Raw genomic sequence first — 26177 nt, 5'->3', positions numbered from 1 at the left:
ATCTCCAGAGGGAGTGACAACATGCGCTTCCAAAGGCGGCTGTGGGCTGGACTTTAATCTCCAGGCACTGAGTGTTCACTCACTTGGCGAACACCGGGTGGCTTCCCTCAGCGTCCCCTTCGCTGTTCTTGCGGAGAGATGTCTGCTGTCACAGCCTTTACAGACGCGTTGGGGGAAACAACAGTAAACATGTGGACAAAAACTACACACGGTATCTTCAGGTATTAGAGAGTACTGTGAAGAAGATGAAACTATGAGGCTGTGACAGCAAGTGGTCTGAAGGGGAACGTCTTTTACTTCAGATGTGGAAGATAAGGCTTCCTGCTAGAGATCAAGGCTGAGCTGGAACTTGGAGAGCTGGAACCAGGAAGTGGGTGGACGATTCAAGGAGAGAGAATTGCAAAAGTCAACCCTCTCCATAGATGGTGGCCAATGACGATCATAGGCTTCCCGGGGGCCTCAACGGTGAAGAACTCGCCTGCCAAGCAAGAGACGTGGGTTTGATCCCTGGGTCAGGAATATCCCCTGGAGATGGAAATGGCAACCCACTCCAGTGTTCTTGCCTGGGGAATCCCGTGGACAGAGGAGCCTGGCGGGCTCATGTAGTCCATGGGGTCACAAAAGAGTCGGACAAAACGGAGCAGCTGAGCAACAACAAGGATGAAGATACTAACAATGATTACGACTTCTTAAGTGGTTCAATCAGGACTTGAGGCGTTCAAGACCAGCTCCTACGGAGAACTCGCCTTTGAGGGAAGCAGTTACACCACTCACACCTTGCCCTCCCTCAACGGGCTTGCATGCTGCCCTCGAGTCCTTTCTCTTCCAGCTGGTGCTGCGTCCAGGGGCAGCATTTCATCCCTTCTCAGACTCCTTGCAGAGGGGCTTGCCATCCATTTACCCCCCAAGACTAGAACTATTTGTACAAGTACGAGATGGCATTGGAGGCGGTCCAGGCACACAGGCGGAGACTCATTGGCAGTTAAATCATGCTAAGACATAACAGTAAGTAAATATGCCCGAAAAGGGGGTTTTAGTCATCCAAGGACACAGAAAAACCACAACCCTGGCCTCAAAACTGCATTCCTCATATATCTTAACTCATGTTCTTATGCTATAGGATAAACCAAATAAATCAAGAGCCTCTTGGGATAGATCGAGAATAAGCCTGCAATAAATTCCATTAAACTTACTTGTCAGTGCCTTGCCTGGAAACTTCACTTCTTTTGGAAATTAAAAAATATTATTGAATGCTGTGGTGATGTGGCAGGAATTGAGAAGGAAATTCTCTCCAGAATGTCTACCTAATTTTTGAGGAGGTTAAATAATTGGAGACAATTGAGTTTTGTGGAGATCTGTCACATGTTGGATTCAAATAGGATAAAAAGAACTTTCTTTTCTGCACGTGACACATTTACAATTTTATTAACTTAAAAGTGGCATGCAGCTGCTCATCTTTGTCTTCTTTAGTTTCTGAATTACTAATTGCTAACACAAGGCACAAAGCAAGTACTCAATAAATATTAGTTGAATAAATGAGAATGGATAAAATGGCTTAGAATCCTGTAAATTCATTATATGTGGTAGCTATGTTTTTTTGAGCATTTCCTGTGTTAAATGTTTGACATAGATTATTTAATTTATTGCCTTAAAAGTAGATTTTACTCTATTTTGCAGATGAGTGAGCTGAATCTGAGTGATGTTCGACAGTCAACCAGTATTTATTAAGCTCTGACTTTGTGCCAGGAGCACATAGCTAGTCAGTAGCTCTTCCAGCTTGTCTGACTCCAGATTCTCTGCTCCTAACCAGAATGTTCTGCTGGTTCTGAATGGGCGATGCTGGAAGCCAAGTTTACCAGACTCTAAATCTGACGTAACTTCCCACCGATTCCAAGGAACAGCAATGTCAGGCGAACACGGGACTACGAAGGATTCTCACGGTACCGCTTCACATCATCAGCAGTCTCCTATTTCTGCACGTCCATGCACGTGTACCTACAAAGCATGGTCTGGTCTATGTTTTTCATTAAACCTAACAAGCGTTTTCATTGCAACATACAGGCCAAGCTTAAGAGCAACGATTTTCCATCTGGTAACCAGACATTAGGACACATTTTAAGCAACTAACTGGACATGCCGCATGGATCCCTTGGGCCAAATGGAAACTGGAAATAGCACAAATGAACTGGGAGGCTTGAGACAGCATTTCTGCAAGAGATAAAGGCCAAAGGAGGCGAAGGCACTCTGAGTTTCTGCTTGCTCAGGAACCTGGAGTTGCTCACAGTCATGTGGGTATTCTACCAGGCCCTGGTCCAGACACCTCAACCTTTTTCCTGGTCAGATTGGGCAGCACCCCCTTATTTCTATTGGGAAAAGGATGGGACCAGTTTGGGGAAAACTGAGCATAGCAAGAGAATTGTTACTGCCCCCAGATGGTCAGCTGACGGGGCTTAAATCAAAGGATCTCAGCCAAGGGCACTCTGGGCAATGTCTGGGAACATTTTTGGTTGACACAACTGGGAAGTTGTGCTAGCATCTGGCGTGTTGAGCCCGAGAATGCCGCTACATGCCCTACACAGCACAGGACAGCCGCCCATGGGAGAGAGGGACATGTCTTCACCCGCCCCCATGTCATAGGGTCAAGGTCAGCAAAGCAACCCTGGCTTGAATGACGAAAATGATGCTGATAATCATGATGACACAAATAATTAAAGCTCCTGTTTATTGAATGACCACCTCAAGCCCGCCTCTTATTTACTTCATTGTCTATTTATTTACTATTCAACTTACCATTACTATTTAAGTCTCATACTAACTCCCATACTGTTTATGAGGTTCTCAAGGCAAGAATACCGAAATGGTTTGCCATTCCTAATCTTCTCCAGCAAGGAGATCAAAGCAGTCAATCCTAAGGGAAATCAACCCTGAATACTTTTTGGAATGACTGATGTTGAAGCTGAAGCTCCAATACTTTGGCCACCTGACGCCAAGAGAGGATTCACTAGAAAACACCCTGATGCTGGGAAAGATTAAGGGCAGGAAGAGAACGGGGTGACAGAGGATGAGATGGTTGGATGGCATCATCGATTCAATGGACATGAATTGGAGCAAACTCCAGGAGATATTGAAGGACAGGGAAGCCTGGCTTGCTGCAGTCCATGCAGTCACAAAGAGTCAGACACAACTTCACAACTGAACAATAATTAACTCCCAATTGTTCTACGGAGGGAAGAAAACTCCAGGCTCTTGAGATATTAAGCAACTTGCCCAAGGTCCAGACCAAGAATGTGCCAAAACTGGAATTCAAACCTGGAACTACATGACCCCAGCACACTTAAACCCTGGACCACACAGCCTGAGTTCCTTTTGCGGCTAGGTTTGGGCAGGTCACTGAGTTCTGAAAACCTTCCCCAGGCTTATCTGGAGAGAGCACAAGCAGTTTCCTCTGCTGAAAGTCTGTCCATCAGAGCCCTAGAAGCTGTTCTTTCTCGCTTTCATATCTTTTCCCTGGGGGATGAGGTAATCACCCTACTCTCATATGATAACCAATACATGGTGATTCTCACCCTGGGGTGATTGTGGCTCCCAGGGGACATCTCTAATTGTCACAACTTGAGGTGAGGGGACAGGGAGACACTACTGAACTTCCAGGTTTGAATCCCTGGAATTTTGGTGCATTCTTGCTATGTGATCTTGGGCAAGCTACTTAATAACTCAGACAGCAGAGGAGCCCAGCAGAGAGAGAGGCCAGGGATGTTGCTGACGATTTTATACTGCACAGGAGAGACCCCACAGTACAGGTTTCGGCCTCAGGTCAAGAAACCCTGAAGTAGAAGCAAAGTGTAAAATCAAGAGTTGGTGAGAAAGCTAGCTTTTTATATGGTAAAACATTGTTGCTGCTTTCTATGTAACCCCTTAATTCTGTTTCTGATCTTGCTTCAGGACCCCCACTCAGAGCCCATGGAATTCTGCAGGAGCTGGAAGCTCCCCTGCATCGCCAGGGAAGACATGGTCCAGACCTTACTTATCGGAGCAGCCTGTTTATCTGGCAAAAGTGGTTGGTTGGGTCTGACACCAGCATCGCCAATCTGATGCCATAGGATATTGACTGAAACTTCTAAAGGAGGCCAGATCCTTGAAGCTAGACTTACTCCTGGGGCCAGTGAAGGTGGGGCTGCTGGGGGCCACCTGGTCACCATGAGGAGAGGGACCGCCCCAATATGGAGCCAACACTGCAGAGGCGGACCAGAGAAATATCCAGAGGGAACCAAGCACTTGTGATATAATTTGAGGCCTTGAACTAGCAATACCTGAAGTCAGCTATCTTGGACTTTTGACATACAAGCCAGTAAGCTATCCAGTGATTTAAGCCATTTGGAGTTGCATTTTTCTGCCCCCCTGCAACTGAAAGAGGCCCAGCTGATATCTTTTCCTTTGAGGTCTTGATAACACAAATGACTTTCATCGAAAAACAAAAATAAAGAGATGTCTGCAAATTCCTTTGCAGTCTCTACAAGAGATTTCATAATGCAATATGTAAATCTGGGGAAAACTCTGGAAGGCAGAATTTTCCTGACAAAGGATATCTAACAGAACAGCCACTGGCTATTCATAACACGAGAAAAAGCTGGCAGCCCTGATTTCTGGAAGTCAGGTACAGAGCGCTGTAGGTTTCATCTATCTTGTCAAGAGTCTAGGTGTGCTGGGAGAGCAGGAGCGTTTCTGATGCCTGTTATAATGACATCCATGATGCAGGTGTACATGTCAGGCTCTCAGCCGACTCATGTGCAGTGTTAGAAAGAGGATGCTGGCAGACGCATAGCACTGGAGGGAGAAAGCCATGAACACGCTCGTGTAAAATGGGAATTGCACTAAAAGGATCTCCTAGGTGAAAAATGTACTGTGGCAAGTCTGGAACCCATGCAGAGGACCTCCACCCAGGTGCAGAGTCCAGGCGATGTTCAGGATGGTCACAGCAGTGACTCCCAAGCACACAGCTGGAGTCACAAGCTGGGTGATCTTAGGGGGCCCTTGAGGAAGCGTGTAAGTAATCTGAATAGTTACAAAATTGCTTTTAAAGAGAATGGAGATAAAAACATAACTAGCACATCAAACAAGGAGTTCAGTGACTTTTATTGCTGAGTACAGGAGTCAGCAAATGTTTTCTGTAAAGAACCAAATAGTAAATATTTTTAGATCTGTGAGCCAACCAGTCTCTACTCAAATACTTAATTCTGTCCTTGCAGTGTGAATGCATCCTTAGTGAAGACAGTAATGAATGGGCATGGCTGTGTTCCAATCAAAATTTATTTATTAAAAAAAAAACATTTAATTCAGGTGGTGCATGGATCCGATTAAAGTCATACAGTAGCTTGAAGAGAGTTGAAAACCGGTGAACTCTGTATGGGATCCTGCGCTTTCAGGGCTATTCACGATGGTGATAACAAATAATAATAATAATCTTTGAATCATTTATTCTTCATTTATATGTGCTTTTGGAATGTCTATATGCGCCAGAACACTGTACGAGACACCATGATCCACTTGTGAATAGACAGGCACGGTCTGTCCCTGACTAATTTTGCTGTGAGCTTTGAAAGAAAAGGTTATCGGTAGGAGAGTAGTGGAAGTGTCTCTGAGGAAGTAACCCAGAAATAAACAACTGAAGGAAGAAGCCAGTCTTGAGAAAAGCTGGGCGACTCGCGTTCTTGAGAGGAGGAAACAGCTCGGGCCCCTGCTCTGAGGCGGGAAAGAGCTCCAGGCGCTCCTTCGGGGTGACTGGAGCCCCCCTGGGGAGGGAGGGGACGGGGGGCCCGCCTGCCGGGAGAGGAGCCGTGATGGAGAGACAGGGAAGACACGGGGGCGCCCAGGAAGCGTCAGCAGAGGACAGGCTGAGGCCACGTCTGCGATAAGCCTGCTCCCACCTCTCCGGGCCAGGGGACTGCAGGGGGCAGAACGAGCAGCAGTCTTTCCCACGACGACCCCGGGAGCACGGCAACGAGAGCCTCTGGCACGGGAGGCTGCTGCTCTGAGCATTACTCACCGGCTTCTCCCGGTAACCTGCTGGAGGCGGGCTATACTGATCTCCCTCTTACAAAAGCAGAACCTGAAGACCTGAGTGGTGCAGGAAGACGACCAGGTTCCTATCGGTGGGGAGAATCAGAGCCCTGACGTGGCCCAGGTTTGTATGACTCCAAGGGTCAAGCTCTTATACTGAATATCTTAGGGGTTGGCAAACTACGACCCAAGGACCAAATCTTGCCCTCGACTTGTTTTATAAATAAAGTTTTATGGAAAAACGGCCATAGCCATTTGTTTACATAGTCTATAGCTGCTTTCCAGTTGAATAATTGCTGCAAAGGCCTTAAGACCTGCAAAGCCAAAATTAGATACTATCTAGCTCTCTAGGAAAAAGCTTGCCAAACCCTGGTCTAAGCTATGGGCTTCCCTCGTGGCTCAGATGATAAAGAATCTGCCTGCAATACAGGAGACCTGGGTTCCATCCCTGGGTTGGGAAGATCTCCTGGAGGAGGGCATGGCAACCCACTCCAGCGTTCTTGCCTGGAGAATCCCCATGGACAGAGGAGCCTGGGGTGCTATAGACCACGGGGGCGCAAAGAGTTGGACACGACTGAACAACTAAGCACAGCATGGGTCTAAGCTATGAGGGCACGAAGTTCATTCTTGCTAGTAGACTGTCCAAAATGAAAAAGATGCGTCTAAGACACTTTTCCATCAGCTTCACTCTCCCAGAATATTTTTACCCCTTCTTCTCAGATCCTTTCCCCATTCTGTCCTCATGCAGAATTTTATTTTATTTATTTATTTTGAACATTTGATGTTTTATTTTATTTTTTTTTTTTATTTTGCCCTTAGGACTTAAAGGTGATTTTTTAAAAATACAGTGATATACAAATTACAACAAGGAGAGAAATATTTTTTAAAAGTTTTTCAGAAGGAACTAATGACATAGCATGTGATCATCTGTTCCTACAAGGGAATAGAGTTTCCTTCTCCCTATGGTTAACGTTTATCCTCCTGGGGATGCCTCGTGTGTTAGGCTGTCTTGAGGGAGAACTAGACTAGCAACCCGCACACTTTCTTTGTCAAACAGATCAGAATCAACCACGAACAGAGATGCACGCTGACTGACGGAATGCCATCTGGCAGTGGGGAGCGAGTCCTGGGTTTGAATTCCGGCTGAAATCTCAGGCGATCTTTTCTTGACTCAGTTTACCCGACGAGAACGGTAACTAGCGTGGCCTCCAGTTCTGTTAAGGTCCCTCCACATAGAATTAGAATTGACGTCAAAGGCCCTCCCCTGGTGAACCAACAGAAGCACCATTTTTTAGCATACTCTCTGAACGTCAGCTACACAATAATGAAGTGTTTTATCCACACTAACTGGAAATCTCATGAAGAGTGCCTCATCTCCCCCTGGAAAGGGAGTTGTGATGTTTTTGCTTTTGTGGAAATTCAAGTTAAGGGAATGGATGGATCATCCAAAGAATGGGTTTGCTCAAACAATGGTAAAATGAGAATATGGATGATTTCAGAAGTAGGTAAATGTTTTAAAATGACTTAAGCCATCTTCTGAGCAAAGCAACTTGAATCTATGGCTCTGCTCATCAGATAAAACCTGGGAGGGAGACGAACTTAAGACACATTCCATATGACGACACAGATTCTTGCAGGGGTCTGGGTCTAGCAAACCTCAGCCTCTCTGCCCTGCCTTCATCAATGCTGCCATGATAGACACACCTCTTGTACTATTATTCTATCTTTAAATAAACTCAGTTCTTAAATAAATGTATTCGAACAGTAAATTTTATATCAGAACTGACAGTGAAAAGCTGGCAATAATAGCTACCAAATTGCCGGTTTGATTTGGCCCTCATTTTATATGAAAACTGCACATTAAAATAAACACATTACAATTAAATTGTTAAGAAGTTTATCTACCATTTAAAATGCCACTATGTACTATCAGGGATTCACGTGTCTTCCAAAATACTCCCCTAAGGGGATATAAAAATTCACACACGTAAACATTTTCTTTGATATAGTAAGCATTTTATTTGAATTAAATATTAAATGGTATGCAGTGTGTACACGTGTTTTGTTATATGAAAACATGGCATGTTTAAAACAAACCAGCCAACAGAAAGCGGGGTGAGGCTGCAGCGGGACCGAGCTGCGTGGAGGCTGAGGAGTGTACACACGCCATTAATGACTCATTACCTTGAACAGAGGCTCGACAAAGCCTTTGTTTATTCTGCAAACCATGTCAGGATAACTGCTGCAAGTTAAGATGCTGAGGAAGCCTCCTGAAGCGTACCTGTGTGTGTGGGCTTGGGGTCCCTGGGAAGCCAGGTGCTTCTGGGCTTTTGGGCAGCCAGAGAAGTGGCATTCCTGGTCTTACCAAGGTGCCCTCCCTGCCAACCCAAGGCCAGGTTCTTGACTGCACTCGGCAGCCTAAGTTCTGTCAATTAGAAGGAAATCCTTGTCTGGTATCAAACAGCAGCGCACCCGCCTCCAGGGACCACATCCCACCTCCATCCATCCCACCACGGGCAGAGGCCTGAGCGTTGCCCACCTTCCTCAGCACGGCCTGGGCACTTGCTGCTCCTACTGACCAGGAGGTTTCCTTCTTGCTCTTTATCTAGATAGCTTATTCTCACTCTCTGCGACTCATCTAAACGTCAGCTTATCACAGAGTTTGCAGATGACCCTTCATCCTATGATCTGGCGTGATATCTTTAAAGCTTTCGTCTCTGTCCAAAAATCATATGTATTTGCTTAAATGGTTAATCTCAGGTTCCTCAACTGGGCAGTGCATTCTTTAAAGGCCAAGCCTTTTAGTCCCTTAACGTAGGCACATCCCACTCTCCTGTGTCTTCAAGGACATTTTAAAATATATATATATATATATTTTTTCCAGTTCGTACATAATAGAATGACATTTATAAACTTGCAATTTTCCATGTAACATAACCATAAAAGAATGCAAGGGCATCTATATTCAATTGTTTTTGTGTGCATGTGTGCTTTCTAGGGGGAAATGCATCTGTCTTTTTACAGAGAGCCTTTGAATCAAGCCCTTCCGTAAAATTTATGTATGTTTTAATAATTTCCTTGCTGGTATAAATGCTTTGTATCTGAAAAGTTATCCGGGGTATTACATAAAAGACTTGCTTGACCTTATGAAGTTAAGTCATAGTCACTGAATTTTAGGAAGGATTAAGGGTTAAGCTTATAAAAAGTATTGGATGTAAGTAAACTTCATATTGGCCAACAGCAAGAGGTAGTCTATGAATATCATTTTTTTGAATTAAGGATTAATATTTAACATTCCCAAATTATGTTTTAAGTGTTTGGTAGGACTGGTTAAAAAATAGTTTATTTTCAATGTTTCTTTAAATTTCAAATAAAACTTATAGTTAAAATGTTAAAAAGTTATGTGCCATGCCAGGTATAGTGGCTAGCATGTAACAGATATTCCATAAAGGCTGTTGAATAAATGAACCGACTTATGAAGACCGACTTTCCAAGCCCTGGGAAAAAAATCCGGATTCATCACTTTCCATTATGGGGCAAAACCTATATTTCCTTTTCAACTTACTTGCCTGCCTGCAATTTAAAAGAACTCTTTTTTTTTTCCCTTTAAATCCCATTCCTAGACCTGTCACTCCTGGGTTAAACAAGCTCACTTGATATTTTTTTTCCCCGTGTGGGCTTTGCTTGGGCCCCATAGATGTGCCACGTATGTTTTATGAGCTAACATTTATTTTAGACACTTTGGCCCGTTGGACACGATCCTGTAAGCCTGAACTCTCAGCTGACATGCTGTTGAACGTAATGGGGAGGTTTAAAAAGGTATCACCGAGGAGTCGAGCGGACTGCAGGGTGCCAGGGCCAAGGAGAGTGGGCGGTGGAGCTCTCTCCCTGGCAGCCAAAGCCCTGTTGCTGCGACCTGCAGTTTCGGGAAGCCGTGCCCAAGCCAGGCGGAGGACGCAAAACCGCCTAACTGCTGTCCTCGGGCGCAGCACTCCTGATACGGCTGGAAGCTGAATCGCAGCATTTCACAAGCAGGGCTGGACACTCTGATCTAGGTGAGTGGCAGCTGGGGCGTCTTCGAGTTGTGTGTGGGATTTTGGATGGAATCCATAGGCCCCAGAAATTCCAGAACACTCTCTCCCTCGGACAGGGTCTTCAATTAATGACGGAAGCTAAGATGTTGCTGGGCATAAATACACTTTGAAAGAATGCCATACCTCAAAGCACAGGGGAATTCACCTGAGGAAAGGGAATTTTATAGGTATCTGAAAGCCATAAAATCTTCATTTAGATGGAAATTGTTTACAAAAATTTTATTTAGTTATTCATTTTGTGTTTTGGGGACAAAGTTGTCAGTCCAGCAGAACAAAGCCACTTAAAACTGGAGGAACACCAGTGAAATGAAGGGTTAAAATTGGTGTCCTCAATTCAGTTCAAATCAGACATTCACTTAATGCCAATTCTTTGCTAGTGATTTAAGGACAGAGACAAACAGGCCTTATAAGGTCCTGAATTTTTCCTTCACAGGCTCAAAAAAATTAGTCACTGCACTTCCCTGTGGTCTGTCCAGCCCCAGCAGATTGTAAAGACACGAGAGTAGAAATGTGGCCTGTTCACTTCTAAATTCCCAGTCTAATCCAAAGCCTGAAACATAGTAAGTTCCCAATGAAAACTTGAAACAAATCATAAGCCCCAGCAGCCTTTCCTGGTGGCTCAGTGGTAAAGAATCTGCCTGCCAGTGGAGGAAACATGGGTTTGATCCCTGGGTCAGGAAGATCCTTGGAAAAGGAAACGGCATCCCACTCCAGTATTCTTGCCTGGAGAATCTCATAGACAGAGGAGACTGGTGGGCTACCCAGTCCATGGGGTTGCAAAGAGAAGGACAGGACTAAATGACTAAGGAGACACAAGGCCCACTGCCTGCCCTCAGGGAGCTCACTGCCAGCAGGAAACAGGGAAGAGAATAGAGGGATTAGAGAAACAGAAACAGGTGACGGGGCCTAAAGCAGAACCGTTCCCAGAGCATATGAGACAAGAGGCGAAAACTTGATTCAGCGGGACGAGGGTGGGGCTGTGAAATGCTTCCAACGGGGGATGAAGTCCAAATGAATTTTAAAGGTGGTTCCAGATAGAGGGAACAGGTTGAGAAAAAGACTGAAGAGAGAGGCCTTTTGTTCCTTTTCTTGGAGCTTAATTTACCACAACTTACAAAAATAGCCTATTTCTAAAATGGCAGGTACAGAGTCTTCCACCAAGCCAAATGGCGAAGGGATTTACCTGTCCTCAGGTTAATCTAGCCAGAAGAGATGGAGATATGTAGCCGATCCTAAGAGAATATGTTACGGTCATTAAGGTCTGCCAATCGTTGAATCAATAGACCTACTATTACACATTTCCCTCTAAGTAACCAGCAGAAGCCAGTAAACTACACATAAGAAAACAAGAAAAAGAGAATGTCCCTTTCAAGACCTTCATTGAGCACTGTAGGTCTTCATTTAAGTTTTGTTACAAAATCTTCATTGTAAGAGACACAAGTCAGAAGCATGTTATGAATTAGGTTGTACACTCAGCAGATGGAGGGGGAACTATGATGTAATTAAAACCTCAATTGATGACCTTTAAAAAGTGTGTGAATAACTGGAGACTGGGGGCTTCATATTAAAAAGCAGAGACATTACTTTGCCAACAAAGGTCCGTCTAGTCAAGGCTATGGTTTTTCTAGTGGTCTTGTATGGATGTGAGAGTTAGACTATAAAGAAAGCTGAGAGGTGAAGAATTGATGCTTTTGAACTGTAGTGTTGAAGAAGACTCTTGAGAGTCCCTTGGACTGCAAGGGGATCCAACCAGTCCATCCCAAAGGAAAGCAGTCCTGAATATTCATTGGAAGGACTGGTGCTAAAGCTGAAACTCCAATACATTGGCCACCTGATGCGAAGAACTGACTCATTTGAAAAGACCCCGATGCTGGGAAAGATTGAAGGCAGGAGGAGAAGGGGACGACAGAGGATGAGATGGTTGGACGGCATCACCGACTCAATGGACATGAGTTTGAGCAAGCTCCGGGAGTTGGTGATGGACAACAGCCTGGTGTGCTGCAGTCCATGGGGTCGAAAAGAGTCAGACATGACTGAGTGACTGAACTGAACTGAGGGCTTCATCAGGAAGCTCACATTCTAGTGAGCCAAACGTCCAAACTAAAGAATCAGTAATTACACTCAAGGATATAAGCTGGGTAATTCATAAATGGCTGCAGAGACTGCCCAGGGACCGGCGTGAGCTAGCCACCTTTGTAAGCAATTATTTGTATTTGGAAAGCTCTACACTCAAGTAGGACACATGCGGGTTTGGACTGGGGAGTTGAAAGATCCCGTGGAAATATCCCTTGGAATAGCCACTGGCTAACTTGAAAGAGCATCTGGACTTTGTGTTTGGAGAGGAGTCCTTGCCTTCTTTCAGAAGGCTTCTTCCTTGTCTATAAAATGGGAATAGTAAAGAGATACCTAAAGCATAATATATATGATGTCTTGACCTGGGGCCTAGGACATAAAGTAAGTTTTCAGCAGATAACAGCGCTGAACACATGGGTTTTGTCCTACTTTAAGAACCGGGACCCTGCTCCTAAGCAGTCAGTCTGGGCTTGTTTCCTCATTCTTCTGCCAATAGCCTGAGTCCTATTTCAGATTCTCCATGAGAAGCAAGACGTTGTCACTGATGAAGTGTCTATCATCACCGCTTAGCTGACCCACCAGGGCTTCCCAGGTGCCTCAGATGGTAGAGAGTCTGCCTGCCATTCAAGAGACCCAGGTTCAATCCCTGGATCAGGAAGACCCCCTGCAGAAGGAAATGGCAACCCACTCCAGTATTCTTGCCTGGAGAATCCCATGGACAGAGGAGCCTGGCGGACTATGGTGCATGGAGTGGCAAAGAGTTGGACACGACTGAGTGACTGACACCGATACACACAGCCAACCCACCGGGAGCTGGTACAGAGCTAAATTCCTCATATATAGAATGAAGTAGAAAGTTATCCCATTTTACAGGGAAGCAAGCAGAGACCCAGAGGGATGACACAGCTTTATTTGCCTTAAAAGTCTAGTAAATGGTAATTACTATTTATTGTAGAGAAAATCAGTAATTTACACTCTCAATAAATTGCTTTAGCGAAAGCTAAACATTTGTTCAAAAAGCCCTGCTTTTTGTTTTAGTTAAGGGTATTTGCTTAAGAAGAGTTTGAACTGAGTTTGATTTCTGATTTTAAAACACACAAGAGATGCTTATTAGATACTGGAAGGAAGGAGACAAAGGAAGGAATCAGTGAGAACAAAGGAATAAATGAATAAGAACAAAGAAAAGGACCAATAAGTTTTAAAAAATTAAACATGAAATTGAGTCAGTCTTGATCATAAATGCTCACCTTTAAGCAGGATGCCCCTTATTAACCAACCTGGGAGTTTAGTCAGCAAATTTGATATTATTGGTTCTGTGTGGACAACACCTCATTCAGTTTTTAGCTAATGACATATTTTTAGGTTGTATCTCAGCATAACTAGTGCAAAATAGTAAAAATCACAGTGGAAAAGAAAAAAAAAACCCTAAAAGTCCACTTGAATGTCCAAATTGCTTTAAACACTCTTTAACACAATATAACTCCAATACAAAAATAATTCTTAGTTTCGTACAATTCTTCAAAAAGCAATTTAACCAATATACAAGTGCTACTGCATGATTCAAGGGCTGGAAATTAAGCAGAATGTCTTTAGAGTAACTGCTCTGCATCCCACCGTTCCTTGCTCCTGCGTTATAAGATTTTCATAGTTACAGGTGATAGTATTACTTAGGGTCACGTTGATTAATGTTTATTCCATGGCAGGCATTATGAGAAACACCTTACTGTATCTTCTTATTTAATTTTTAATAATATTTTATTAATCATTTTTTAAATTGGGAAAGCCTAAAGAACAAATAATAGTAAGGAAAGCTATGATTTCACCTGAGAAAAATCAAAAGACATTAAAAAACAAAAGTAAAAAAAAGGTAATAAATGCTTTATGGTTAAAAAATTCAGGTAGGCAAGAAAGGTTGCTATTTAAAAAAAGGCATTGAAACAACACCCCATTTGTTCTTCTAAAGGGTAACTGCAAACTGGATGCTTTTTCTTTTTTTCTGGAGGTTTTTATGATTCCTTCCAGTATGAAAAAGAAAGCAAACTCCATACTATCTCATTTGATTTTAATCTTCATAACAATCTTATGAAGCAAGCACTATTGTTGTGCCCAGTTTACAGATGAGGAAACTGATTCTTCAATCAGTTAAGTAATTTGCCCAATGTCTCACAAATAAAAAATGACAGGAACAGGCTTTGAACCTGAACTTCTGACTTCGGAAGCTGTTTGTTCTTTTCAGGTACTTGAATCACATCTGACAGTCCCCTTTGGGTTTTCTGATGTGGGCAGCAGTGAAAAAGAAAGTGGATAAAGTGAATAAGGGGCCACCAACCTTGGTCATATGGACCAAACCAGTACACACGTGAGGCTTCATAATAATTTTTTGCAGGTGTATTTAAATTACAAGCCTAAAAAAAAATAAAATAAATTACAAGCCTAAATACCATGTGTCAGGCCTACAACTAACGTCTACTTGCCTAGGGAAGGTGATATCTGGGGTAAATATAATGTTGACAAGTGCATTTAGGGGCAGGCTGACAAACACAAAGGTTTAGTGTGCAGTTAATTACCAAACTATTGGTCAAATGTCTCACTGTAAATGCAGATGCAGTGAGGAACTCAGCTGTGCGCCCATATAGGAATGTGGACTTGGATGGGAAGCGTGTTTAAGCTGCTGGTTTTACAGATGGAGGGTAGGGAGCAGGCTGTGGTCATTTTGCCGGTCAGCTGGAACTGCAAGGAGCTCCGGCCTCTGAAATTCCTTTGCTGAGTTTTCTCCTGAGTTACCACCCCTACGTGTCGATCTCTGGGCTTGCCTCAATCCACCCAAGCACACCATTTCTAATATTTCTATCAGAGCAGAATTTGAAGTCTAATGAAACCATCCAATACAACACTTAACAAGATTTGGCATGGGCAATTTCTTAGGAATTATTGCCTTAAGTTCCCACCAGGTTTACAAAATGGACTTGGTGACTTCCAAGATGAAAGCACAGGTTTTTCAACCCCCACGTAAAGTCAACTCTTGCCAAATCGACCCTTTAACATTTACACAGCTTATCATTTCCAACTTTGTTCAGTGCGCTCTTTGGAACTGCTATTTTAGGGGAAAGGCCTTTTACGAGGGAATAACCAGGGGAGAAGTCCTTTAAGAGGTCTAAAAAATGAGTTAGTCCAGCTAACACAGTGTTTTCCAAAAATAATGTACTTTTGCTAAAAGTGTAAAATTAACATCAAATGAAGATCTCTTAAGAAGCTCTAAAATTGAGATGACTATCTCAGTGGCATATAGTAGGTACTTGATGCAATCAGCGTGTTCTACACAGGTAATTACTTTTACTACTAATGGTGCCTCCCACTCAGTGAGAAAGATAAGAAGCTCCAACTCGACTTAATCACGAGGATGCTTCATTACTGCGCTACCACCTACTGGGTAAAACAATTCGCTTGTTCTATTCAGCAGCTCTCACAAATGAGAAAAATTTATTAACGGTAGAGCAGAATGGGACATATTTAGTATGTACAAAGGAGATTACCTACTCGATTTTAAAAATACACAGAGGATTCAAATCGGTGTATGGATCATCTTGAAATAAGATCTTTCTGGAAAAGTTTTGTTTTCATAATGCTGAAGCTGGTTTGCAATGACTGTCCACTTCAAGGTGCTTGGAGACCTTTTAGAGGTGGTAAGGGAGGCGACAGAAGACAGGCGTAGGTAAGGGGGTGATGGAATTAGACAAACGTGGAGTCAGCCGTGGGTGATCTCAGGTAAGTTATTTAAATTCTCTTTTTCTTCTTTTGTGTGGAATGAGGAGTAAGCACAGTATCTGCCCCATTCTTACCTAAGGTCAGTGTGCTACAAGGCATATGCATGTTTCTAAAAGGAACCACGCTATTCCAAATCACACAATAAATCCACAGAGCTTGCGGGGAAGAAAAACGGACCTCGGAGCACAATGCTTATGTCAGTAACAAATAATAAAAAAAGAGGCACCTAATAAGAATGATGGCACTGCTTTGCACATCAAATGGTTAAAAAATGCGTAAACACTATAATAAATGTGACATTTTATCTTGAAAAAGGTTTACAGAAGTGCATGCTAGCAGCGTTACAGCTGTGAGTTACTGTGAAGTGGTGGGTGGTGGGTTATCTGAAATTGAGTAGAAAGTTGTATCACCAGACATTGATGGGTGTGGCTTGTAACAGGCCTGGTTCGTTGGTAGGCAGTATATATTCAAGGTGGGCCCATGTGTGCCTTAATGCATCTCTATGTGGCTAGATACTTCCCCAGTGGCTCAGCGGTAAAGAATCCGCCTGCCAATTCAGGAGACGCGGGTTCCATCCCTGAGTCAGGAAGATCCCTGGAGAGGGAAATGGCAACCCACTCCAGTATTCTTGCCTGGGAAATCCCGTGGGCAGAGGAGCCCGGTGGGTTACAGTCCAGGGGGTGTCCAAACAACAGCAACAACGTGGCTTGATGCGGAAGTGTGCAGTTTTCGGTGTCAATCGGATGAAGTCAAACATACACAAATGCAAAATCCTCACGATGCTCAAGTGTATCAATCATGTAGGAACAGATTCCTATTTCAGAAGCATTATAGCAGAACAGACTGTATCATAAGGATTACGGAAGCTGATGTTGGTAAAGACACAGTGGGCACTCATGAAGTGTCACTGTCCCTGATGGTCAAGGCCACCTCAATTAAACTGGAGTCAGGTTCAATCCCCAAATCATAGCAGGCATATTTAGCCAGGTGGCCAATCTCTTTGCTGCTCTAGATCAGCAAAAATGATATGATGCTAAAGGGCTCTCCTACAAGGTCAATAGATAACATCTGTTACATGTTTTCACATTGTACCTTTGTCCTTGCCTACAACAATACCATTTCCTGTAAAGAGTTTAAGAACAAAGTCAGGAAATGCCATCCTCTTCCTTCAGTAGAAGTTGAAAACTATTCCATAAGAAGTAAGATTTTAGCTGCCCTTGGGGGGAAAGATTGGTGCTGCTACTCACAATGTTTGATTAACCCCGGATCCGGAGCCTTTTAGTAAGAACAGGTAACACCCACGCAAGGTTCTCTGCACGTCTGGCACTATCAGAGCTCTGGATGTATTCACTTGCTTAAGACTAAAATCATTCTATGCAATTGCTTTTCAAGTCTCGATGCTTCTTATCAAATTAGGTAAGCAGAACAAGTTTGGAAAGGCAGTCGGATTTCCAGAAAGTAGGCAGTAAGTTTTCACTGGGAAGCCCCAACTAGACGAGACCGCATAACCTAGGGGTCGACCTGGGTTTGGAACCAGACCAACCAGAGTCAGGATCCTCCTCACAGCTGTGTGTTCCTGGGCACGTGACCTTTGCGGGCCTCGGTTCTCCCTTCTGTAACAAGGGGTTAATACAAGTCTCGGGGTGCTCTTGTGAGAATTCAGTGAGAGACAGCAGGTAGGGGTTAGCAGGGCAGGGGCACAGAGTCAGCTCTCAGCAAGCGGTTCTTTTTATTTACACCTTTATCGTGACTTCCTCACAGCACAGGCCTGGTTGATATCCACGTAGTTAGCTACACGGCACGAGGTCCAGCTATTTGCAAGAGCACCTGGCACCCACCCCACGCGGCAGCTGAGCGCTTGGGGTCGTGCATCCCGGATGTCTCCTCTGCGGTCCCGAATGCGCAGGGTGACCGCAGCACTGAGCCACACTGCCGTGTCAGCCCACGGACGGTGGCCGCACCGCCGCGCTTCCTTCTTACCGCCGCGCCTTCCTCCGCCCGCCCAACCTGGCTTCTCCTCCCAGGGGTCGCTGAGGGTGCTTCTGCTGCGTTCACCCCAGAGCTCCCCGTGGCCACGTGCGGCGGGGCCCTGGCCCGCTGGCGCCTCCTGAGCTCCCGGCAGGGTTTACCGCTCCTGCCCTCTTGGAACACTCTTCTGTCTCCCACCTGCCAAGCCAACCTGCCTTGATTTCCTTCTAATCTTTCTGAAGGCTCCTTCCCCGCGCTTCGGTGGGTTCTTTCTCCCTGACCCCTTTGAAGACTGGCCTTCCTCTGGGTTTTTATATTCTCTCTCTGGACAAGCGGGCGCACTGCCAGGGCATCATCACATCCTACTGGCTGGGATGCTCAAGCTGACATATCTGAGTGGTGAACTCAGCGTAGTGAGCACTGAGGGTGTTCCTCACAGCTCTCCAGCATCTCACAATGATCTCACACTTAGCGGTTCCCCCCCTGTCATTCCCAGTAGCCCCTCTGTTGACAAAATACCCTAGTTTTATTGACTTTACCCGCTAAGTGTATCTCCATCCACTCACTGCGCGCTATCTCTATGGCCAATAGCCTAGTCCAAGCTATCATTTTCCCACCTTCCTACCGGACTAGCTTCCTCACAGCATCTTTGTATTCAGCCACATTATACTGCAAGACATCCAGTACACGGCGGCCGGAGTAATGTTTTAAAGACAATCTGTTTATAAAATCCCCTGATTAAAACCTATAACTCCCTAAGGCTCAAAGGCCAAATATAATGTTGTTAACATGGCAAAACCCTGAATACGATTATGTCCTCCATATGACTACGTCCTCCAATCCACTGTTGTTTTAAGTCATTTCTGTTCATTGATTCATTCATGAAACATTTAAAGAGTGTCTAGTATATGTCAGGCAAATTACAGTTTCCTGAACTTGGCAAACTTCTTACAACAAACAAGTATTACTTGATATTTCAAGTGTTAAAAAATGCCTAGGAATCAATGCTATTGAAAGGAAGTGCTTAAATCCACATTATACTCCCTATTTTGAGTAATCTCCCTAATAGTAAAGCTCTGTCCCCACATGTTTTTAGATCTGGGGTTTAGATCTTTGGCTTATAGAAATGTCTCTTTGTAAATATTTGCACACATATTGCTAGTGTAACGTTAGATTAGTGATGATATAAGCCCCTCACTTTGTTCCCCTTTCCTTCTTACGGCTCAGCCCCCTGAGGCCGTAGGGTGAACTCCATGCCTAGGCATTCAGGAAGTCCAAGACACTGACATTCCAAACACCTGAAAGGTGAGGGGTTGGGTAACAAAAACGTACCCGCATTGTACACAGAGCACATTTCAATCTGCTGCTGCAGTACTCAGAGAAGATTAAAGTGGCTGCAAATTTGAGAATTTTCAGAAAAGACGGGGAGAGTGAGTAGCCAGTTTCCATTGCCATTTTTGCAAGTGAATATCAGGAAATTCATTATTAATTTTGTCCAAAGTGATGTAATCCAAACATTAGTCACTAACCTCCTTTTCAGAGATAACAAATGATCTATTAATTGCCACACTTACTGGCCTTTAGTCAGGCTTTGTTTTTCTTTGACTTTGGTTCAGCATTTGATGTCTCCACTGCCCCTTCTGAGTGACTCATTTTTGGCTTCCATGTACCCAAACCTCCTGAGTCTTCCTCCCTTCTGATTGGCTTTTCCATCATGACCCTGATGGTATTATTTTTACCACTGATCTTTCTGCCAAGCTTATGGTTCCATATCTTCGATACCCTGGGAACTATTTCCAACTGGTCACATTATTCCTTTGTTCTCTCCTGCTTTTCCACCAAAATGTATCTGTACACTCACCTCTGAGTCCCAGATCCCTTAGGAATACCACTAATCTTGATACAAATATTCAAAAACTCAGTACGGGGGTCGTGTTTATGACCCTTTCTTTAACGATTCCCCATTGCTCTCAGAATTGTGTCCAACATGGGTTTGTGTCTGGCAGTCTCTTCTATAATTTGACCCTGTCCAACCTTTCAGGATCCTCTGGTGACTCAGATGGTAAAGAATTTGTCCGCAGTGCAGGAGACCTGGGTTCCATCCCTGGGCCGGGAAGATCCCCTGGAGAAGGAAATGGCAACCCACTCCAGTATTCTTGCCTGGAGAATTCCATGGACGGAGAAGTCTAGCAGGCTACAGTCCATGGGGTCGCAAAGAGTCAGACACGACTGAGTGACTAACACTCAATTTCTCTAGTCCTCAGCCACACCAGACGTTTCTAAGTCCATCAAATGTGCCAACTTTTTTTGGCATCCTGTCCTTGGTAAGTTCTGTCCTAGTGTCTAAGATGTTCCTCTCTGAGGTTTGCTCTTTCCTGGTCTGCCCTCCTCCCACCATCAGCCTAATTCACTCCTAACGTCTTAGTTGTGAGCTTTAAGATCACTCATCTCAGTGAGCCTTCTCAACTTCTAGTCTGGGTCTCCCTGCCCTCTGGCCTCCACCCGTCACTTGTGAAGCATCCTCACTCATTTCAGAGCACCGAGCACACCTGGAATGTCCAGCCTGACACTGGTTTTCTCCACGAGACTGTGAGCTCCACGAAGTCAAGGTCTGTCTCATCCCCACATCCTCAGCGTCCAACATGCGGACATACACCCAGCAAGTTGAAGACGAGGGTAAATGAATGAAACCATATTTCACTAACTCCGTCACCAGCTATATGCAATCAGTTACAAAGTCCTGCCATTTTTCCTGTTATTGTCACTGCATCCTTCCTTCCTGTCTCCATCATCCTTTCTGTTCACGCCCTGGTCCATACTCCCCTCATCTCTTGACTAGATTGTTACAGTATCTCAATGGTTCTCTTCAGATGTTTCTTTGCTACAAAGAATCTTGTACATTACTGCCAGATTAGCCTTCCTTGGAAAGATAATTGAGTTATTCCTTTGCTCAGAACCTCCTCATGGTCCTGTCCCATCCACAGAAAGAAATGGAAAGCGTCATAGTGTCTCCGAGCTGACAGGGACCTTGAGGGCCATCTGGGGTACCTGCCTCTTACTCCCAATAAGGAGACTAAGGTCAGGAGGGGTGGGTGGCTTGCCTAAAACACAGAGCAGGAGATTCAGTCTGCCTGCAGAATGGCCTTGAGGGTTTGCCAGCTTGAAACACATCCATGCTCTCTCGCTGCCCAAAAAGGACGGTCCAAACTCCTTGCATGGTCTACCCGGGCTGAGGTAACCTGGTTGCTGCCGAGGGTGACCACCCTGTCCGAGTTTATGCAGGGCTCTCCCGATTTTAACACCGAAAGTCCCACATCCCAGGACGCCCTCAGTGCCCTGTGATCTGGGTCCGCTGACCACCCTACCCCTGCGCCCATCCTCAGCCTCAGGTCTCAGCGTGTTGACTCGCTGTGTTCTCACCAGACACATCAGACTGCTTTCTGTTTCTAGAACACTCTGCCTAAACCCACTTCCCCCTGGGGCCTCTGCACTTGCGATGCTCCTTCTCCCTATCCACCCACAGTTACTTATGTCCGAGACTAGTACTCTAGACTTGTCACCAGGCTCTTTGGTTAGCTCAGCGACTGGCGCTTCCATAATCTGACTGCAAATCTCCTTGGTGTCCTTATTTATTCCTTCAACTCCAGTCACGTCTGTGTTCAAAAACTACATGAATCATTGAAGTGATTAAAACACCAGCTGGATGAAAACCCCACGCTCTCTCATCCCCATTGCACAGATTATTAAAATGGTAAAAAGGAACATGTTTTGCTCAGAGCTGACTGTGAGCCTGACGGCAAAGAAGGCAATAATGAAAGTCTGAGACTACCTGTCTTTTTTTAAATTTATTTGCATTACTCAATAGATTCCTATCTTAACAGCCCAGGGCCCTTCAGGCCAAGCACATCACAGTGATCTATTGTTGGGATAAAAATCTCCTGGTGATGACAGCCAGGATTGACAGGGATGTTTAAATCCTAAACTATGCTTTGGACGACATTCAATTTTTTGTCATGGAATTTCAAAATGTGACTGGAGCCTTTTCAAAGCTTTCCACATGGAGGAAATGCCAGGGACAGAGAGGACATGAAACAGCTGTGGTTGAGGGGGAGGAACATTGACCTTCAAGGCCAAATACCTTGGGAGAGATTGGGGCTCTGGCCAACGGGCTATGTGACTTCCCTGAATCTCAACTGCTTCATCTGTACAATGGGCCTAGTAACATCTACCTCCGTTGAAAAAGGAGTGATGCATGAGCTGACCCCTTCGGCACCCTCCCTGGCACAGAGACGGTATGCCCTAATTTTTTGGTTACAAAATTACTAACACCTATATTTCCCATGAAGCTTTTTCCAAACTTGAATATTCCTTTATTATAAGTCCCTGAAACTCAATAAAAACAGCAATCGCTGTTTTCTTTGTTGATTGTTTTGCAAGTTTTGTCTCCTTGTTTGGCCAGTGTAAATTTGCACTTCCCAAAAAACCGAAGTTTTACCAAGCTCACTGTTACCTAGACCTTCTACACATTTCTCTGATTTTACATCTCACACCACCCGTCTCCTTCTGACTGGCTTTCTGGCCAGCTCATTTCCTGGCGAGTAACTGAGGCCCTACGAGAAGTCTTGGGGACACACAGACCAATGGATCCTGTCTCCTGCCCTATGGGAAGTCAAAATCCAGTAGGACGAACAGACTTGCAAGGACGTAATTTCAGCAATGTGATACTTTTCATACACTAGGTATATTAGGAGACAGTGAAAAAAAGGGAAACGTTGAACTTTTCAATCAGAGGAGGAAACATTTAACTTCACAAGGAGTAGTCAAGGAGAGTTCCATTGAAGAAGTGACCTTTGGCCAGAAATTTAAAAAGATGCAAAAGAGTTTACCAAGACAGTTATCAAGGTATGAAAAGTTATACACATGTCACTTATAAACCAAGATTGGTAAGGCAAAGATCATTCCTTCATTTCTTGTCTTTACTGTCAGACTGCACACAGATTCCTTAAAATTTGGAAACGCGTCTTTCATTTCTTTGGAAATCTCATTGTCTGTAGCAAAATCACGGCCCAGAGAAATCCTGCAACCAATCCTTGTGATAAATGGTCTCTACTTTTAGCTAATGTATAGTGAAAGTAACAAACACTGAGGTCAGTGGAAAACTATAATTAAACATACATATTTCAGAATGAAAAGTTACATCAATCAACCTATACCCCAAACTGAAAATAGACCATTTTTTTTTTTAAACTTGGCAGAACAGAGTTAATAGAAGATGGGAAGCACTCTTTTTAACTATTAAGACAGTTTTCCTGGACTGTTGAAAAGTGTCCATTAGCTTATCTCATTTCGCCATCTTCCTTTTAAAAAATAATAATCTCATTGTTAAAAATGACTCATACTTACTATTAAGCAATAAAAATTATAAAGAAGAAAATTTAAAAGTCATCTAACATTCCAGCATCTAGAAATAATTCCTAATCTTTGTTGAATTTATTTCAGATGTGTTTCTATCCATTTGTGTGGATGGAAGAAGACAAAAGCTGGACTGATGGATGGATGAAGGGATGGATGAAGTATGGATGGTTAGTTGGATGAATGAATGGATAGATGGAAGGATGGGTGGATGAAAGGATGCATGGAAGAAATGTTCTTTTCCTCCCCAAGGTTGATAATCTCTCACCTTCTAGAAAGTTTACCTGCTTGACCCACAGTGAACCAGAGGAAATGTCCCAGTCTCACACAATTCCTGTACTTTCCAAATGCCTAATGCTGACTTTCCAATGTAATTTTGGAAAACCATCCATGGATGATGTCAAAATATCCAGCTGAGAAGAGGGGAATGAAGCCAAAGCAGTTATTTTTCATCATATCGATTAAAATCTATGGATAGTTTATGGATTTCATGAGTTCTTAGAAATAGGATAGGAACAATACATCATTTAGATTCACTCTCTCCTGTTGCAGTGAGGACTAAGGAGACTAGTAGGAAAATCTTATTGTGCAAGCTTACAAAATAAGGAGGGGACAGAAATCCTACTGAGAGTGAGGTCTACTCCTAGTAACCCCACCTCCCAGGGCTCCTGTGAGCCTCGGAAAGCCCCACTGGTAAAGGGCTCACTTCTAAGATGGGAAGTAGTCGGAGCCCCGCCCCTCCCCCAGGGTGGGCGTTAATATTGCCACATCAGTATTGCTTTATTGTCTGCACTGAACATTCTCTTTCTACTCATATTTATTTGCACATTATGTTCTTTTAAAGAAGCTGGGAACATGGGCTGTGTAACTTTAAAGACATGTCCTCCATCTACTGGAAGGATAATGACGTCCTAAACTACTGTTTCTACCCGATTTAGCATTCTTGATACTTCTTGATCTGGATGTGTGGGTCAGGGGGAAAAATTCCCAGCACCCAGAGCAGCATGGAAGCACAGAACATTCCCGAACCCGCATTACCTCCTGCCTCTCCACCAGAGTTGCTCAGCTTGGACACCAGGCATATTTGGAGTCAGATAATTCTTTGTCGCGGGGACTGTCCTGTGGGATGTTTAGCAGCATCCCCAACCTCTCCCCTCTCAAAGCCAGTAGCAAGTCCCCAGTTCTGAAAACTGCAAATATCTTTAGAAATTGCCAAATGACCCCGGGGGAGTGGCCTAAATCACCCCCAGGTTGAGAACAAATGATCTAAACCCTGGCAAATGCAAAGTTCTTTGTGTCTCCCATAAAAAAAGACAAAAGGGATTTTGAGGGTGTTTTTGTGTGTGTGTGTGTGTGTGTTTGGGTTTTTTTGGATTATTTATTTTGGTTTGGTTTTTGAGAGAGAAATACATTCAGTACTGAATCATTCTCTAGGAGTCGTCAGAGGACATGACTTCATGGATGTCTCTGGACCCAGGGGAGAGGAAAAAGATCTTGGAGGGGTGATAAAATGCATCATCAGTGTTTGTCTGATCAAAAAGCAAGCTCTAGGTTTTCCTGACCTGCACCTTTAAGAACTGCAAGCACAGGTAAGTCCAAGAGACAGACCCCACCCCCGAAGCCTGCTCTCTTTTTGAAGTCGCAATAACAACTAAAGAAGAGGACTGGAAACCCTGCAGTCCTCTGTTTTCATCAGAGGCACCGACAGGAAAGAGGCAGGGAGGAAACGACTGCTTTGACTTTTTTGGATCACTTGAAACATCGACGCATTGCCAATTACGGCAGCTGTAGATGCTTAATCTTTTGGGGACGCGAGCAGTTTCTGAATTGTGAATTTTAATTTTCCAGTTGGAGTTCAGATGACTGGCTCAACAATGTCTAGGAGCTCCTTAAAGATAGTCACTAATTAACGAACACGAAGCCCCGGTTTGTGAGACATTGAAACAACGCAGAACAAGGCTCTCTGCTCTGCGTGCTTTGGGGACTGGTCTGCACGCGCGAGAGGCAGGAAAGACCTGATGGTGAGCAGAGGCCCAGTCCTCTCCTGAATCCCCGGGATCGCCAGGTCATCACGCGGAGGGGTTTTTCTCTTTAAATGCGACTTTCATTCCGAGAAAACAAAACAAAATAAAACTATCATTTGAGGCGTCAACTGTGTATGTGAATTTAGTAATATAAATGTAAGTGTTAGCATCTTACTAATCAAAAGGAAAATTGTTTTGTTCTAACGGTTTTGAAACTTCCCCATCCCTCAAACAGTACCCATTACTTTAAACACCTCCGCGTCTAGTAATTGTTCAAAAATGTGTCGGGCTACCAGTAATTTAAGTCCTGTCAAAAATAAATCTCAGACACTCACTTCTTCCAGTCAGTGACTTGAAAAACACGCCCACATGTCAATTACGGGAAGCTTTAGCGATGTTTCTTTGTTCTGAATTTGTGTAAACACAAAAAGGTTCTTCCTCAGTAACAACTGTTTTCTAAAACCTATATAAATGTTTATGTGACCCTCCTTGCAACAACATCTAACAGAAGTAATAAGAGCCACTTCACTGGTAAACGCACGCACACACACAACTCGGTGTGTGCCTTTGGGTAATAAATGTACAAGTGTGAAATAACAGCGTAGCCCTTGTGAATTATTCTTTCCACAGAGGCCTGACCTTAAAGTATTTACGTTTTAAACTGTAAGTAAAAATGATCTACCTTTTCAGAAGGCAATAGTCACTGGCTCATTTCCATATTATCCAAAGGAGATTGCTTCACAGATAATTTCAAAATCACAGGTAAACAATGAGTAGAAAAACT

At 44.0% G+C, this 26177-nt stretch overlaps 1 protein-coding gene and 1 long non-coding RNA gene across 6 annotated transcripts in view; one reads left to right on the top strand and one right to left on the bottom strand.

The window, feature by feature from the left end:
• The window catches only part of TSHZ2 (teashirt zinc finger homeobox 2), a 477265-nt gene that overhangs the window by 353692 nt on the left and 97396 nt on the right, over positions 1–26177 (bottom strand). The window lies entirely within an intron of this gene.
• Positions 9889–25334, top strand: LOC122682011. The gene is made up of 3 exons (XR_006337189.1): positions 9889–10112; positions 24804–24958; positions 25218–25334. It is a non-coding gene; the product is annotated as an uncharacterized LOC122682011 (long non-coding RNA).

This window comes from Cervus elaphus, chromosome 23, assembly GCF_910594005.1.
Source record: "Cervus elaphus chromosome 23, mCerEla1.1, whole genome shotgun sequence".
Classification (NCBI taxonomy): Eukaryota; Metazoa; Chordata; class Mammalia; order Artiodactyla; family Cervidae; genus Cervus; species Cervus elaphus.
This window is presented reverse-complemented; position numbering and strand designations above follow the sequence as displayed.